At 42.1% G+C, this 6,012-nt stretch overlaps 1 long non-coding RNA gene across 1 annotated transcript; it reads left to right on the forward strand.

The window, feature by feature from the left end:
* Positions 1–60: 60 nt before the first annotated feature.
* LOC139312833 (uncharacterized) lies at positions 61–4,300 on the forward strand. The gene is made up of 2 exons (XR_011600035.1): positions 61–2,332; positions 2,476–4,300. It is a non-coding gene; the product is annotated as an uncharacterized lncRNA (long non-coding RNA).
* The last annotated feature ends 1,712 nt before the right edge of the window (positions 4,301–6,012 follow it).

The following is a 6,012-nucleotide window of genomic DNA, read 5'->3' on the forward strand; positions in this document are numbered from 1 at the left end:
TTTTTTTTTTTTTTTTTTTTTTTTTTGAAATTTGAAATTATCACCATTTGCCTCAGGAAAGGCTTTGAAAAGCATTGCGGGGCCTTCCGCGAGCCATTCCGACCAGATCCGGTGCTCTCCATTAACAGACGATCTGCCAGCTGGCCTGATATTTGGGCTTGCAAAAAAAAAAAAAAGTGGGAGAACAGGAGGCAAATATTTTATGAGAAACAGTGATCACCGCCAGTCAAGCAGTGAACTATTTTGCGGAGCTGATCCACACCAGGAACGGATTAGCAGCGGCAGGATACTGAGACCTGGGATCACAGGAGTCTGTCTCATTTATGCTAGGCCGTGAGGCCTACGGGACATTCCCCCCCCCCTCCTTTCCATGCTATTCTCTTTAACAGTGATTTGTGGTCTCGACTTTCAGGTTTCAAGAAACAAGGGCTGCAGAAGGTGAAAAATGCTTTTGGGTCAACCTAGAAGTCTACCTTAGTTCTGCTCCATTTATCAAGATCCAGTTGATATTCAGCTGGCTGGAAGGCTCTGTTTTCCTCCCAGGAGAGGAGGATACTTGTATGTGGTCCCTTCGCTTTCCCTTGTAAATAGCCATCCATTCAGGACTTACCTGTTACATATCTCTTCAAGCGGAATCCAGAGCTTTCTTAGGGGGCAATCCTGTTTTCCTAAATACATGAAAAGCCAGCTGTGGCCCATGGGCACCTATCTCCTAAACCTGATGCTGAAGAACTACAGTCTCTGTGGGGGAGGGACTTTGGCCTCTTGATATGTCTCTTGGAATAAAATACTGGAGGACTAAAGGTCAGCATTCCCATGCACCATGAATTCTGATTGCTCCTGGGCTGCTTCGTTGAAGTTTGAAAAAGAGGCTTGTTGCCAATATGCAAATTTTTATATGTGCTATTATTTCAGCTTAGTTGCAACAGGCAGCAGCAAGTTTGCAAGGGAAAAAAAGGGGGGGGAACCCTCCCAAGTCCCTTCTCCCTCACTATCGCATTTACAATGGTCTTTCTAGAGGGCAAGTAATAATTTGTCTCAGAGTCTGGAATTTACTTGTTAGGAACAAGCGCCTCCATCTGAACAATCAATACAAATGTCATTTGTGCTTCAAATACATCCCTCCCTGAGTTAACTTCTGAGTTCGCCATAAGCACCTTGCTTTAAGCCAGGTTTTAACCAAGGGCTGTGTTGGTAGAGAAATGATGGTCTTTGTTTGGTCATGCCGGAGAGGTTCGTTCTTGAGGGGCTGCATTTCTGCCTATGCAACTAGAAAGGTTCGATAAACAGAGATGGGATACTTTAGATGAGTGCTTTTCAAACTTGACAACTTTAAAAGGTGTGAGCTTCTTAACTCCCAGATGTGTGGCTGGGAAATTCTGGGAGCTGATCTTAAAAATTGCCAAATTTGAAAAAAATCTGCTTTAGTTCAATATTGTTGCCCCCCCCTTTCAACCATTTAAGAGGTTCCAATGTACTAGCAAAAGGCATTGTTCTTTTGATCATCTTTCTTCTTGCTGCCTAGGGATCATGGGAGTTGTAGTCCAGCAAATCTGAAGTACATTAGCTTGGGGAATGTTACTGTAGAGGAGATCTTTTTTTAAAAAAAAAATAAAAGAGCTCTTTAATTTCCTTCCCCTTGTTCATCGGAAGACACAGGTTTATTCCCAGCCTTGTTAACATTTCTAAAATTAACACCAACTTCTAGTCTGCAGTTTATGGGAATGATTAGGACACCCCAAACTCTAGGAGGTTTGTTGCAATTTTAGTGGGGCTGATAAAAATTAAAATGGCTACTCTTTAGAAAGAACATACCGCCATGTCTTTCAGTTTACCAAGGACTGTTTTCCCCCAAAAGGAAATAAAATAATTGCTGTAGGAAAAAGCTTGAGGAAATGTAGATTTTTTTTTGGGGGGGGGGGAAGGGAAAAGGAAATTGGAATATAACTGTTTCAGGGGGAAATAGCAATGTGCTCAGGTGGGAAAAGAAAACTTGCTTGAGTAGAAGAAGTCTCTTTATCAAGAACTAGATGTTTTTCTGTCCTTCCGATCTTAATCTAATAATTGAGACATGGCACTACAAAGCATATTCACAGTTGCCTAGTATTTCCCCAAGAGGTAAGGTGAATCTCTTGAGTGAACTGCCTCATACTGCCGGATCCTTTATGTGCCAAGCAGAGTAATTACTCTATGCTGTTTTGATTCCTTCGGGCAGGGGTGTCAAACTGGTGGCCTGCGGGCCAGATGCATCACGTGCTGGCTACACCCACCCCAGCTCCACGAACGGGAAAAATGTCACGAAACGTCACGTGACGGCAACGTGATGCAGCGAGTTTGACACCCATGCTCTAAAGCAGGGGTCTCCAACCTTGGCAACTTTAAACCTGGTGGACTTCCACTCCCAGAATTCCCAAGCCAGCAAAGCTGGCTGAGGAATTCTGAAAGTGGAAGTCCGCCAGGCTTAAAGTTACCAAGGTTGGAGACCCCTGCTCTAAAAAATGTGCAGCTTTAGGAGCACAGGGATGTGTTTTGCTTAGGCTCTGCATCTTGCTAGGGTGCTGCCATAGAGACTCAGGAGGCTAATTAACACTATGTACTCTGGGAGAGGAATTCTATAAGCTGCTGCACACTCTACACCAGTGCAGTCATTTATCAATAACCTAGATAGGCATTAATTGGTGTCTGCCAATTTTGTTATCCAGCTCTTTTTCCCTGTTTAGGAGTGAAGGAAGACAAATGTTAACCTCAAAAACAAGTTGCGTGTGACTTTCATTGCTGAATTTTGCTCAGAAGTGGACTATAGTGTTGAAAGAACAGGATGGGGGAGAAGGCAGAAAGAGCAACCATAACAATTCAGTGATTAATAATTGGACAAAATAATAGGGTTCAAGCATTTTTTGTTGTTAAATAATCACCTGCAGGCAGTACATTAGCAAAACGAGGGGGGGGGATAGTTTTTTGTGGGAGGAGGTTTTATTTAAACAAATCGCTTGGCCCACCCCAATGAAATTGATAGCATCTATTAACTGCTGCTGGTTCATCCTAACTAAAAATTTTATGCAGTGGGTATAATTGCACTAAGATCTTTGCATTTTTTTTTTCTTGACCGAGATGAAATTGAAAGGAAGTGAAACTTGTCTGGAAGTTTCACTGGTTGCCACTCTTTAAAGTGCAAGGGACCAAAACCATTTCAGAATGTAATTTGTTTTGTTCAAATAAAATTATGCAGAGGCAGTGAGGTGAAAAGAGGACTAATTTGCTGAAAGTTCAAGAAAGTGAGACTTAGATTTTAGGTAAAAACAATGTACTGTTTTAAAATATTCACCGTTTTAAAATATTCACTGTTTTAAAATATTTAGTAGCAGAACAGTGAATGGGATTGCAGCAAAGAGTTGGATGAATTGGATGGCTTGGCAAATCCAGGTAGCAGCAGACTGGAAAATGGGTTTTGCATAAACACGTAAGTGTACTTCCTTTGCAGGAATATAGAGATACACAATTTTACCAACACTGTCTATGGTAATGCCTCTCCTGGAGATAGAGAAACCAGTCTTTAGAGAGTATGTGTGACAATTTTTCCCTGTATCTTTGTCCAACCTGAATATGTTGCTTATTATACATGTGACCCACAGGAGGTATTCAAGTCCAGACCTCTGTAATTCTGACAGATACGGTCTTGTGTGTGTGTAACATGGCAGTGTATGCAAGCCAACCTGTGTGAAAGTCAGGTGGACTGGAACCTTCGTGTACCTTGAGGAGTGCCCGTATTTGTGTTGCCCTAAAGGGCAGCCAGGGACACATTTGTGAAGGTGCTTTATTTCCCTATGTCCTCCATCTTACTTCCTTTCCTCCATGAAAGTGAGAAATCCCATTTTGACAATGGATGCCATTGGGAACTGTTGCTATTCCCATTCCTTTTCCTGGGTGCTGGTAGCAGAAGGACAAATCGTGCTTGTCACATGGATCAGGTGCCTTATGGTGCTTTCCAATGTGGTGCTGCTGGTCTTAATTTAGGAGTTTGTTCAAATAAGAAGGAAACGTAAAGGACCTTTTCTTGCAGTTCATATTTGGCTTTTACATAGACCTCCTGAAAGGAAAACAATCTAGCACTTCAGCCTGACCAGATAGCCTCTGGACTTAATGTGAAGGTCCAATAGCTTTTTCTAAGATAATTTATTTTCCTTCCCTTTAACTCACTGGTTTTGCAGGGAAGGGAATTGGGGCAGGGGTGTGTTACCCAAGGACAGGATCACTTTTAAATTGTAGTTTTTATAAGATGCTATAAACTTGTATCTTTTTACCATTACAGTGTGGTGTCTTTTCCTTTGTGTGTGTGTGTTCCATTTCAGTAATTGGAATAAACTCGGCTTGCTTTCCCTTCCAAACATTAGCTTCACTGCTTCTCCATACCGTTAGCTTGGGTGTTACATATTCTTTGACCAGCTTGTTTTGTTGTGCCGAGTACTTGGATGAAGGACCTGCAGTGGAACAGAGGCACAGAGAAGATGGCACAATACTGCCTTCAACAGATTCTAGTGTTCTTTTCAGTTTTCTGAAGTTGCATTCCAGTGGTGGACCAGGTCATAGCCAGAGTGGTAGGGCTGACTTTAAAAGATAAGTTGCTGATCCATACTGACCATAGCTCTGTCAACAGCTGGTAAGTGTATCTGAGCTTTCAGGTAGAAATCTCTCAGTTCTAGATCTAGGAGAAAATGCCTTCCTAATTAAAAAAAAGGGGCAGGGAATACACTTACTAGGTTCATGTGTACTGTATGTGTAGCAGCTTGCCATGATGGCTGCTCAGAATATTGCTGTAGGTGTGCTGTGAGAAAGAGGTAGGTTTTATGTTGACTATGCCCAGATCAGAGGTGATGCTGGAAGCTAAACATCCGATTCCTAAACTTCCAGGTTATTGGTTCCAGAAATGACCAATTTCCAACCTTCTGCATATTGGTGGAATACAGAAACTTTAAACCACCTAACTTCATTGGAAAGAAGGGGTGTTTGCTCCTGTTGGACATTTTACTTTGGCTTAATTAGTGCTGTCTTTCCGCCATTAAGACATCACTAAATTAGTCCAATGTGAAATTGGATTGCCGGAAGAATACAAGGAGAAACCCAGTGCTAAAAGATGCAGCGTTGCCAGGGTTTTGCACATTGGCTACTCGGATACAACAGCAGAATGGGTGGCGGACAAGATTGATTGTGGGCCCAAAGCTTGGAAATGATCCCTATTTTATTTACTTTTTTTATTAGATGTTTTTATCCTGCCTTTTATTTATGGGTAACTGAAGGTGGTGAATAGTTAATACTTTCCCCCTATGTTCCTCACAACAGCAACTCTGTGAGATAGGTTGAGCTGAGAGAGAGTGACTGGCCCAAAGTCCTCCAGCTGGTTTTCATGCCTAAGGCAGGACTAGAACTCGCAGTCTCCTGGTTTCTAGGCCAACACCTTCACCACTACACCAAACAAGCTCTCTATGACTATCCCTATGACTTCATCTCAATAAGTGACAGCGTTTAATTTTGTGGCTGTTGCTGACACCACCAATAGAGCCAATGACAGCTTAAAGTTCTTTTACCTGGAGTTGAAATGAAAACCACACCACAGGGACCCATCAGAAAGATCTTTCCAGGACAAGTTTTTGCCATGGGTAGGTGCAAGTGAGGAATGACCCTTATTAACAGTACTGGGAAGAGTGGCAGCCCTTCTGCAAATCAATGTGGATGAGCCATTTAGAGGAGGTTCATCAAAGTGAGGCATATACAAAAGATGTGAGGTTTTGCTGAAGGTGAACATTTAATTTTATGCATAATGTTGAAAAACAGCTGCAGCATTTCAGGACCCTGATCAATAGGCTATGTGTTTCCAAGCATAAAATACATTATGTCAAGTGAAAGCACAGTACAATAAAGGTTTTATTGGTTGACCACTTTGAGATTTTGCCAGACATGTTGATTCATTATTTCGAACCCATTTGAGATTAGCTGGTGATGGAGGTCGGACTACAT

Source organism: Pituophis catenifer, unplaced genomic scaffold (assembly GCF_029215685.1).
Source record: "Pituophis catenifer annectens isolate HBS135680 unplaced genomic scaffold, rPitCat1.0.hap2 SCAF_2, whole genome shotgun sequence".
Classification (NCBI taxonomy): Eukaryota; Metazoa; Chordata; class Lepidosauria; order Squamata; family Colubridae; genus Pituophis; species Pituophis catenifer.